This window comes from Talpa europaea (assembly GCF_964194135.1).
Source record: "Talpa europaea genome assembly, chromosome: 4".
Classification (NCBI taxonomy): Eukaryota; Metazoa; Chordata; class Mammalia; order Eulipotyphla; family Talpidae; genus Talpa; species Talpa europaea.
In genome coordinates, this window is record NC_140070.1 from 84595592 (window position 1) to 84608503 (window position 12912).

General features: G+C 35.9%; 1 protein-coding gene across 4 annotated transcripts in view; it reads left to right on the top strand.

Annotated features, from left to right (window-relative positions):
• Nucleotides 1-12912, top strand: part of EPHA6 (EPH receptor A6) — a gene marked incomplete at both ends in the record, with an annotated part of 657283 nt that overhangs the window by 554295 nt on the left and 90076 nt on the right. The window lies entirely within an intron of this gene.

Below are 12912 nucleotides of genomic sequence, written 5' to 3' on the forward strand. Positions count from 1 at the left end.
TTCCTAACCTTAAACATTATTTTAAAAGAAGAGAATCCATTACTTTATTTTCTATGAGTTTTTTTCCAAAACTTCACTATATTCAATTACTTCAGAATAGGTTCAAATTTAATATTATAAATGAATCGTAGTATGCCCTTACTGTGTTTTCTTTGTAGGAATAAATGTTTTATATTAATTTGTCAATGATAATGTCAGTAATTTCTCAACAAGGAAATACAATTCTTCAGTCTAACGCTCTCCCAACTGAGCTATTTCGGCTGCATAAGGAAATACAATTCTATGGAAAATAATGTCTCAGAGTTTGATGTATTAAAATTGGACTACAGAATTTAATGTAGCTAGCCAGATTAGATAACCAGAATACTAACACTGCTGAAAGTACTTCTCTACAGTTATAGATTAAGATGCACATCACTGAATTTAAGAGCTATCAATTAAGTGGCAAATAATATAATTCAGTGCTTTTTAAAAACTAATTCCAAAACTATGTAGTTGCTCAGAGTATCCTAGGGTACAAAATATCACACATTAAATATTTCCCTTTATAATGAACGTGGGTATTTAGTAGTTAAAATAGCAGTGTTCTTGCCTTCAAACAGTTTACTCTTTGTAAACACATGCAATTTGCTGCAACATGGATGGCGCTGGAAGGGATCATGCTCAGCGAAATAAGCCAAAAAGAAAAAGAAAAATACCGGATGGTCTCACTCATAGCAGGAATCTAGAAAACTTAAATAATGGACCAGGAAAATGAATAACTATAAGAAAGTGAAAATCAAAATCAACAAAAAACTATGAACCAGAGACACTTTTAGGGGGGCGGGGGCGGGAGGGGAGGGATTGGGGTCAGAATGGGGGGCTGCAATTGTATGGGGAATATAACAATAAAATTTATAAAAAAAAAAAAAAACCAGTTTACTCTTTGACAGGGTAGACAGACTCCTGCTTTCCTGCTATTCAGTGTATTAGGAGTTGTCATAAATGGCTGAAAAAATAATGCGGAAGTGCCAAAAAGCAAATGACTGGAGAAGACTTCACAAAAAAAAAAAAAAAAAGATAAAATTAGAATCATAAGAAGACCTTTAGGGGGAAAACATAGAGGAAACAAGGTTGAAAAAACATGGAAATGTGAGGACTTGAATGGACATGTTGATGGAAAAAGAGGCAACGGACAGTGGAGGAACTGTGTTTCTTAAGAGTAATTATGCAGGGCCTCCCCTGGTGGTGCAACAGTTGAGCGCTGGGCTAAGCAGCTGCCCGCAGCCTCTGCAGCACCAGTTCCATCCCTAGCTGCCAGCGAGGGTCCCACATGGCACGACAGACCTCTCCTGCCACACCCGCTGCTCCCCTAAGCAGTGTGTTTCGTCAGTCTGCCTGTTCTGTTCCCCGCTCTAGCTCTGGTGAATTCTCTCACCCTCCTGCACTTCTGACTGTACCCAGTGCTTGTATAAATAAATAAATAAATCTTAAAAAAAGAAGAAGAATTATGCAGATAGTTGAATAGTACTCCAAGAAATTGGAAAGTTTTTCTGTAGCAATTAAGAATAAATATTGATCAGTTTAGATAGGGGAGTAACATTATTGACAACAGTGTGAAAGAAGGAAGGATTGAAGGACAAGAGGTCTGGTAATGGGATGAACACTTAGGGCATTATTGCTACAGGCCACAGAGACAGAAGGTTTTAATTAGAACAGTGACAGAATAAGGAAGAGGGGAGGGAACTTAAAATCATTGTGAATGTATAATTTACAAGCCTCAGTAACTAATTAGATATGAGTCATGAGGAAAAGGACATAATGACCACACCAATATTTATAGATTACACAACTAGTTGAATGGAGATGCTATTAATCAAGACAGTACCTGTTAGAGATGAACTGGCTAACAACATTAGACTACAAAGCAAAATTGTAATGAAAAACTATTGGTACTCTGTCTAAAAGTCATAAAGATAATGCCAGATTGAGCAGTGGTATTCTGTTGAAATTTTGTGTAAAATTTTTACAACTCGATATAAGTTACTTAGCCCCCAAATACATTTTGTATTTCCTGTTGAAAGAAATTAGATCCTTAGAAAACTTTACTGCCTAGTAAAGATATATGTAGGTTTTAGCAAGCCCCATATAATAAAATAGAAAAGAAGAATGCTCATATATATGAAAATGATTATTTTTAATACAAAAAAATCATATGAATGTCTCTTAAAGAGAAAGCTCACTAGACTTATTTTTTATAATAAATTTTATTTTTATATTCCCCATACAATTGCAACCCCCTTATTTTGACCCCAATCCTTCCCCTCCCGCTCCTTACCCCCCATAGAGTGTCTCTGGTTCATAGTTTTTTGTTGATTTTGATTTTCACTTTCTTATAGTTATTCATTTTCCTGGTGCCTTATTTAAGTTTTCTAGATTCCTGCTATGAGTGAGACCATCCGGTATTTTTCTTTTTCTTTCTGGCTTATTTCGCTGAGCATGATCCCTTCCAGCGCCATCCATGTTGCTACAAATTGCATGTGTTTATCTTTTTTGAATGCTGAGTAATATTCCATGGTATATATGTACCACATCTTCTTGATCCAGTCATCTATTTTTGGGCATTTGGGTTGTTTCCAAAGCTTAGCTATTGTAAACAGTGCTGCTATAAACATAGGGGTGCAGGTGCTCTTTGGAATTGATGTTTCTGTGTCCTTTGGGTAAATACCTAGGAGTGGAATTGCTGGATCATATGGAAGCTCAATGTTTAGTAGGTCCTCACTAGACTTATTTTTTAAGTATGATTCCATTTTTCAGTTTTAGCTGTATGTAACCATTCTTAGAAGGCATCCTTTATCTAAAATGATTTTGATTTTCTTTTCCTTACTCTGAGTATATATAATTGCTATTTCCTCATTATTAACAAATATTTTTTATAATCTGAATCAGGGAAGATTTGGAGGAAAAGGAAGCTTTTGAAGAGTTTTAAAACCTTTAAAAAACAGAAGACATTACAGATAAGCATTTTTATGTGTAATCTTCAAGGAAATAATCCTTAGAACAGTGTGCTACATTAAAACCATCTCTTCCTAAACAAAATAGGGGCAGGATAAATGACATTTCTTATTAAGATGACTTTGAAAATTTAGAGAGTCACATATTTCAGCCAAGAGTAGTAGAAATAGTTAAAGAAGACAGATTAGAAAGACAGAGTAACCAGTGTGACTTCAGAACTTGGTTGTAATATTTAACTGGCCTGCATGTGAACATTGGAGCCATCTGGCAAGATCTATAAGCGATGTCACAAGAGAGATTACTCTGCCAACAATGAGTTAGTTCTTTAGAGCCTTATTTAGAAAAATATATACATTTAATATGTAAAAATATATTACCTAAAATACAGTAAGTCCTCACTAACCTGGTTGATAGAGTCATCAAAGCTGTACCTTTAAGCAAATCTACATAAAATGAAACCAGGTCCTTGACTGGCATTCTTTCATACAAGGTCAGCCAAGATTTTTTTTTTTCCTCATCAATGTTTTAATAAAATGAAGTTATTTGAGGATCTGATGTATATTAAAGTAAATTAAATGATGAGATATGCAATTAAACATAAGTAGAAATGCTAGTATTTCTTTCTCCAACTTTCAGTGTCTTATTCACCCTGCTTCACATTCATTTAACATGTTCTCAATACTGTTTATTAATGAGTTACCATATTGAAGAAATAGATCAAATAACTAAAAGTAAAGGAACTCAAGAATGGATAAATGGCTATCCAGAGAGAAGATAAGAGTAACTAAATACAGTAACGCTTAATAAAACCAGTAGACATGCAACACTAAGAGTGGGCAATGCAGAATGAGAGGTAATGGTAGTAGTAGCAGATTTTTCTGGTAAAGCCTGAGCTAAAGTATTTAGTAAGCCTTTACTTATTTTTTTTAAAGATTTATCTATTTATGCATACAAGAACTAGGGTACAGTCCAGAGATGTGGGGGTGAGAGCATTCACCAGAAAAAGAGTGGGGAACAGAACAGGCAGATTGACTGAAATACACTGCTGAGGGGAGCAGTGGGTGAGACACGAGAGGTCTGCTGAGCCATGTGGGTAGCTCCATGGCCAGGGATTGAACTCATGCTGCAGTGGCTGTGGGTAGCTTCATAGGTTGCATGTTTACCCCTTGTGCCGCCAGGGAGGCCCCTAAGCCTTTACTTCTTGAGGAAGAACTGGTAATGCCATGAAAACCAAGACATGTTCATTGTGGATTAAATATAAAAAGCAAAAAATGAACAAAAAACAGGGTTTAGACAAGGACTGAGTTCCTGCTTTTTTGTCAGAGTGCTATGAAGAGCTTACTAGACACTTAGTGAGGGAAGATTGGTGAGTGATTTTGAATGATTATGAACACCTAACAATGCATATATAATTGGTAAAATATGGCTAACTTAATCTCAACAAAATGGACTGAGTGTGAATTGTTCTCATGTGATTACATGATCTGCTTTCTGGTTATAATTTAGATGCTAAGAAATCTCTTCCCTTTTCTGAATGTGACACATTCACATGGACAGCTGTTTTATATCCAGTTCCAGAGGAAAGATTCTCTCTCGCTCTCTCTCTCGCTCTCTCTCTCGCTCTCTCTCTCTATTTCATTTGAATATTGCTAAGCAACAAATCTTAAACATACACTGAAAATGTTAACCCCCCTTACTCTCATTGATGGACTGATGCCATATTTACCAAAAAAGAACATTAAAATTATATTATGGCTGACACTTTTCTGTTTGAAGAGTTAAGTTTTATTTAAGATATAATAGCAATTGCAGTGCAGATTTTATAATTATAATGAATAACTCCTTTTCTTATATTTTGAAGATTAAAAGCATAATGGAAAAAATCATTTTGTCACAATAGTTACTAAAAATCATATGATTCCTTGACTCTAATGTTCAACTGCGTTCATTTTGTGTTATCTAAGGCAAAATTTGCTTTTTTCTTTGACATCAGTAATTCCATGTAAACACTTTCTTGGTTGAAATACAGAGGCTCATTATTAACAACACATTCTATTTTTTAATATTAATTTTTTTTTACTTTTTTACATCATTGTTCATTTTTAAACAATATTTGCTTTTCCCCACCCTCTCAGGTGTAGTCCCCATAGTTTCCTTCACCAATGCACCTGTGCACCATCACCAAAGCCCCCTGTGCTCCTCCCTCCCTCCTTCCGACCCCTCTCCCTCCTGCTCTCCTGCAGTATGTCTCTGGTTTATAATTGTCCGTTTTTGCTTTGTTATGTTTTGTACTGTTATTATAATTTTTTACACTGATGTCTTATTTGTTTCCCCTATATTCCTGCTATAAGTGAAACCATCCAATATTTTTCTTTTTCTTTCTGGCTTGTTTCACTGAGCATAATACCTTACAGTTAAAGACTCATCACCCAGGGCCTCCCTGGTGGCACAAGGGGTTAAGCACAGTACTATGAAGCAAGCCACAGCCTCAGAAGCACCAGTTTGATCCCCAACCAGCCAGGGAGAAATCCACATGGCGAGGCAGACCTCTCCCTCTCTGGTCTTGCCCACTGCTCCCCTCAGCAGTCTGTTTCGGTCGGTCTGCCTGTTCCCCACTCTGTCTCTGGTGGATCCTCTTACCCTCCATATCTCTGGTCTGTACCCCAGCTCTTGTATGCATAAATAAATCTTAAAAAAAAAAAAAAGACTCATCACCCAAAGCAAAGAAAGTCAAGGAAAACATAAACACCCAGGATTATATCAAACTGAAAAGCTTCTGCACAGCAAAAGAGACATTAACCAAAACAGAGAGACTCCCCACTGATTAGGAAAAAAAAAACTTTGTACTCCAGTCAACTGATAAGGGACTAATCACAAAGATATACAAAAAACTCACATGACTCAACAAAAACAAAATAAACAATCCAGTCAAGAAAGGGGCAGAAGAACTTAAAAGACATTTCTCCAAAGAGGAAATGCAAATGGCCAACAGGCATATGAAAAAATGTTCAATATCCCTTATCATCAGGGAAATACAAATTAAAACCACATTGAGATACCACCTTACACCAGTAAGAATGGCACATGTCAAAAAAAAAAAACAAGCAGCAACAAATGTTGGGGAGGATGTGGTGAAAAGGAACTCTCCTGCATTGCTGGTGGGAGTGCACAACTGGTCCAACCACTATGGAAAGCTGTCGGGCAGTTCCTCAGTCTACTGAAAATGGAGCTACCATAAGACCAGCAATTCCACTACTAGGGATCTACCCAAACAACACATTATAAATAATCACAGTTCTGTTAAAATCTTAATCCAACTGACTTTGCATTTCATAACACTTCTCCAAGTTCCAACACTTAACCTCCCCTTTTCTTCATAAGATATGAGAAAATTCTGGTATCAATCTAAGGCATGGCCTATAACACAGAATGGAGATAATTACACCAAAAAATGAAACATCATGAGGGATCTATTTACTTGTGTATTTTAAAGTTTCAAGGAGATTTGAGCATCCTTCCTCCTTTACCTAATTCAATTGTTTAAACTTGAGTTGACTTATTGACATGAATTTTAAAATCTTGAGATATGCCCAGCTTCAAGAATAGAATTGGACTCTTAGTGGTGTGTGTATAGACTCTTAATGAAGTGTGTATAGATGCTGATTTATACATGTGATATACAGTGATACATGCCTGAAACATGTAATGTCATAATGCACTTTTACTTAGATGAAAAATAAACATTTTAGTGTAAGAGATAAAAATTATTTTAGATCTTTCACTGTTCTGCCTTTAAATACTTTAACATACATAAGTAATTGAGATTTTGCCTGGAGATCATGCTTAAACTTTTAGTAAAATGCAATCAGAATTCTCACTCATTTTTATCTCATTTAATTTTAAAATTTATGCAATTAGAAAAAATTTTAATGACTTTAGCTGAGATCATATAATATGTAAGGCACTGAATAAAAGGACTTTCATTGAGTCATGTTTTTGAGTTGGGGATTTTTGGAAAACAAAACTTAATCTTTTGAAATCTTACAACAAGATAATCTGTTCATTCAGACACTGATGGTAGATGTAATACTGCTAAAATACAATGTGTTAAAACGCATCTTACACTGTCTATCCTAGGGGAACAGGGCCAATCTAAAGAGTCACTTTTATTTTATTTGTTTCTTGAGATTTAGCCAATCTGAAACTGAAAGGGGTGTAACAGCTTTGGGCATCAAAAGTGACCCTTAGGTAGCAGCTTTGAAAAAGCTATACATTGTAGAATAAATAGAATATAAGGACAGACTCCTGCACAGAATTCACCAAAAAACAAACAAACAAACAAAAAAATCAAGTAAAGGAAATTGAAGTCTCTTCTAGGCAAAAATAACTCAGCAGCCTGAGTATAAAGAAAAAACTGAGAAAAATAACAGTGCTACCAAAATGCTATAATGTGAAGATGTACATAACTTCTTTATCAATAAAAATGGTAGTGAACAAATAAACCTTAGAAGAATGAAAAACAGTAAAAATCCTGGCCAAAAGAGTCAAATTCATCACTAAGAAAAGAGCTAAACTGCTTAGGGGAAAAAAAAAAAAAAACAGCAAAATAGTTCTTCACAAAATTACAATTCTCACTTGACAGATAAGATGATAACAGTTAGTCAAAATCAGTCAAATATATAGATCATTATAATAAGCTGAAGAAGTCAATGTACCAATATTAGATTTCCAAAATTCAAAGCAAAAAAGTGTCATTGGGTTTGCAAGTGTTTGATGAAATAATACATGAGAAGAAAATCTGACACTTTTTATATCCCTTTGTCAATAAAAACTTTTGTAAAGGACATTCTAATGATCTAATATGTAGAAGCTATTCTCAAATATTTGTGTCTCTGCTCTTTGAGCCAAATGCCAGAAGGCAAATCCACAACAATGGAGATAAAAGGGCAACAAAGCTTTATGCTAAACCTGCGGGAACACCTGCTAAGTGCAATGCAAATCTTCTTCAATTATGTTCAAGAGGTGAATACATATAAAATATCTTGGATCACAGGCTGAGACACTCAAAATCTTAATGGTTGTTGGCTGCAGTGTTGAAATGTACCACTTGGGTGAATTGACACTGGCAGATCTTCAGCACAAGGTGGGAATGAGAATCATATCAGAGGAAATTAGTATATAAAGAATCACTTCCTTTAAAACCTCTGAAGCTTAGCAAAGAATAGTTTTTGAGTATTATAGACTGGATAGTAAAATAATTGAAAAATATTTGAGGGTTATTGTACCTGAAGAAAAGGATTGTACAAATGAATATTTACTATATCAGAAATCTAGAAAACAGAGAAGACCATCTAGCTTAATCATACATACCAATAAGATGCCAAGTCATGCTTTGGGAAAACCTCCATCTGTCATGTATGCCAAGCATGCACAAAAACAAACCCTTCTTAGATATAAATCCTATGTTTATCCAGTATGCATTTTAAACAAAGGACCCTAAGGCCTTGGACCAGGGAAGGCATTATTGAACACAAGAGAACATTGAGAAACTAAGTTTCTGTTCAGCACTCAATGTTATACATGACTCACATGTAAGTGTTGTTTTTTTTTTTTTTTCCCACTAAAATAATAAATCCCCCTTAGATATGTGTAAAAACCTGGAGAGTGGGAGATTTAACTTTTACATTTTTGAAAACTTTCCAGCACCTGAATAGTTTACTACTTAATGACTCTTTAACTAATTGATAATTAAACCAATGACAGGATGAAAGCAATGGAAACTGTTTTGGGTAAAATTGTAGTATATACTCTCTGATATCACCATTAAACACAACCAGGCAAATAAGTAGCCCCCAACAAAATCTTTCATGCATTGTAAAAGTGAAAATTTTGCAACAGGAGCAGCAAATTTAACAAATGTTAAAGCACTTATAACAATGAGTCATTGTGCGGGCCTCCCCGGTGGCGCAGCGGTTGAGCGCTGGGTTGCGACGCTGCCCGCGGCCTCTGCGGCGCCAGTTCGATCCCCGGCTGCTCCCCGGCCACCGGAGGAGGGTCCCACATGGCGCGCAGACCTCTCCTGCCGCCCACTGCTCCCCTCAGCAGTGTGCTTCGGTCCTTCTGCCTGCTCTGCTCTCCACTCTGGCTCTGGTGAATTCTCTCACCCTCCCGCGCTTCTGACTGTACCCAGTGCATGTATAAACAAAAACAAACAAACAAACAAATAAATAAATAAAACATGCCTCTATAAAAAAAAAAAAAAAAAAAAAAAAAACAATGAGTCATTGTGCTCACAGAGGGGGGAATTCTGTTTGAAAGTCTGTGTAAACATTGAACCAAATGTTTTGAGTGCAAAGGGATGCTTACAGCATGGATAAGATCCAAGACAATTGGGTCATGAAATCACACAATTCATAACATTTTAGTATCTATAAACATCTGAAGTATATCTAGCCCTACCTAAATACTAATCAATGAGGAATAATCAAATACCAGTCATGGTTCTCAAAGTTATCTGACATATACCTTGATGATTAACCAAGAACCACAGGAAATACCAAGTGCTATTTGTTTTGTATTAGCAACGTCCAACACTATCTAATTCAGAGTTACTCTCCCTGCTCCCAATGGTTTTAGAAAAAAACCCAGACAAAATTGATTGACTGGGAAAGATTAATCAATAAATGTTCGACAAGCGAAAGGTACAGTGTTCATTGGCCCATCTTGCTGTGCAGGAAAAGACAAAATAAGACAGTGTACACATAACTGTGACTATAGATCTAGTTACGAGCTGAAGAAATGAAGTTATTTCAATTTTTTAGCTAGTTTCATCTCTGGAAGATGCTTTGAAAGAATGCTTTTTCTTCTTTTGACACACACACAAAAAAAACAGAAAAGCTTTATGAATACAAAAGCTCTATGGAAAACTTATTCCCAATGTAAAGGTTCACATCAGTGGCAAATAGATTGAAAAATGTTATCAGCTATTTGTGCTATTTTTGGCAGACTTTGTTATCTAACTTTTCTTGTCATTTTTTCCCTTGCAAACAAAATCTTGAAATTTGGAGTTTAGGTCCAAGAAATAAATCAGTCATTTATATAAGCTAGCTATATTTATGCCATTCACATTTGATACTTAAATTTTACCGTTTGACCACTTAAATGTAAAGGAAAGTGAGATCGGCAACTTCCAGAAAATTTTCTGGTTGAGGTCTACCAGAAACAAGCTTGGATGCAGGCTTTCCTGTTACTGATCCTTTCTTTTCTTTACTGCCATGAGTATAGTTTCGGAAGGCAATAAAACTTGGATCTGTGAGGGCCAGCCTACACTAATGAGGCACAAGCACACGGAAACAAACTCAATGCCAAGGAAGGCCCAGTAGAAAGATAAGAAAAGAGCCTGGTTCTCTGATGAAATGTTGAACTTCTGCATCAATACAGAAACCACTTACTCCAGTTATATGTTTATAATTTAATTAAATATCTTATTTGCTTAAGGTCCTGAATTTTGGACATTCTATGACTCCATGCCTTACATCTGCAGATATTCTGAAGCAGTAATCAACACACAAGAAAACCTCCATATATAGATAATGTAAATAGAAAAGTGAACAAATGTATAGTTTAAAATATAACCTCAGTCGTACAAATTGACTAGATTGTAAGCAGACTATAATAGGCCAGAGATGGTGGGGGGGTGAGAGGACTCACGAGAGACAGTGTATAGAGCAGAACAGGCAGAGTTACTGAAATACACACTGCTAAGGGGAGCAACAGGCGAGACAGGAGAGGTCTGCTGTGCCATATGTGGATTAGGTCCCTGGCCAGGGATAGAACTCAAGCCTTAGTGGTAATAGCACTGAGACTTAACTCCTAGACCACCAGGCAGGCACCTAACTTGTATTTCTTAAGGTTGTCAGGCACTAACCTGTGCAATGGGCGTAAAAGTAGGAGCCAGACATTAAATAATGTCTGTAGTACTCATTAAATAATGAATTTGTAGTACTCTCTGCAGTTGGTTGAATCCTTGCATTCAGAATATACAGATGCAAATGGAGGAACAATTATAATTACAACCTGAGGTTTTATAAACAAATGTGTTTAATAAAAGTGCCTACTATGCACTTTTTTGATCATTGTAGATATTCCAGTAAGCACACATTTCTCATGGAGCTTACATTCTTGAGTATGATGAAAATAAAGATGACAAGATTTAAAAAATAGATAAAGGAATATCCATCTTAGGTAGTGACAAATACTGCTTATATAATTTTAAAAAGTAAAAGTAAATAGCACCTTGAATGGCATGGCCAGGGAATAATTTTGTTAATGAGGCAGCATTTGGAATGAGACCTGGAAATTAAAATCCAAGAGAACATGTAAAGCCTCAGGTTTTAAAGTAAAGGGAAAGAAAATATAGATCTTAAGGTGAGAACAAGCTTGGAATATTTTAGGACTAGGAAATAAGGCCAGGTTGGCTGACACACTGAGAGACTGTGGAGACTTATCGGAAACTAGGACAGAGGAGCCAGATTCTGGAGGAACTCAAAGATCATGGAAAGGAGTGGGCATTTTATTCAAACTCTGAAGGGATGCTATTATAAGATTTTAAACAGATAATAATAACAGAATTTGTAATTTGGGAGCTCACTCTGGCTAATACGTTGAATTGAAGAGAATTAAAGAGAGATAGTAAAGAGATTCATTTATACTACCTAAACTAGAAATGATGGTAGGTTGGTGTGAACTGTTAATAAAGAAAAAGAAGAGTAGTGGAGAGACTTGGGATCTATTGTGTAAGTACCTACACCATGATGTGTTCATGTGTGTGTGTGTATGTTTTTTAATAAAGATATTGAGGCCATTTTTCATGAAAAAATTATAGTATGGACAATGTTCAGGGAAAGGGTCTGTCCCACAGTTCAATCCTTCCTTCCTTTCCTCAATCCCCCCTTCCAGTACTCCCCACTTCATATTCTCTTCTACCATATGCAAGCACCCTTCTCTCACCTTTGAGACACAAAAAGAAGGCAGTGTATAGAATAGCTGAAAGTCTTTGAAGGTTGAGAAATAGAGAATGATTTCTTAATCTTTGGTGATGCATATCATAGTTATAAACATATCAGAATGTTTCTTTTCTATTTATTGAACTTTAAAAATTCTGTACTGAATATTTTGCTTTTGTAATATGGTGGAGAAGGCAATATATGTTATTAAGAGAGAGGAATAGCTTCTGACAGAGTTCCAAAATATTTTTCTGACTAGAATATCTCAAATTTCTTCTTCCTGATATGTCAGTGACTAAACAGCATGTCTGTTTGATTGTTTTAATGTGACTTCTCTAATCAGAAAGACAGCAGGAGGTCATTTTACTGGGCAACATTTATTTATGAAAGATAAGAAGATTAAGGAAATGCACATTGCCATTACTGATTTTTTAAATGGAATTCTGGGCAACATTCCAAAAAACTCAGATTCTTCCACAGAGCTCCAAATTCAATACCTATTCCTCATTGTCACCTCAGGGCCTACCATTAAGCCCCAGGGTCATCAGCTTTCCCAGGCCTATAAACAATCATTAAGAGATTGAAAACTAGAGAAAGCACAACAGAATCTTGAAGTGTGCTTTAAAGGATCGTAAGCAATCATAAAACCAAATTTCAAATATAAAAGTTTATTAGCATCCTTGTTAAGAAGTAAATAATTTTTCTCCATTTACTCTATTTTCTTAACTGGCTACCCCTTGGTGGGTTTATGGTAGCTAATTAACTAGTCAGGTTTTCAGAAGGCAAATATTTGCATTCATGGTTCATTGCAAGAAAGCTAAAGAAGGCCACTGAGAATGTGACTGCAAAAAAATGGCGCCCTAACTTTCCCTTGGGCCTCTCTCTCACTCTGCAAGGAACACTTCTGAATGCA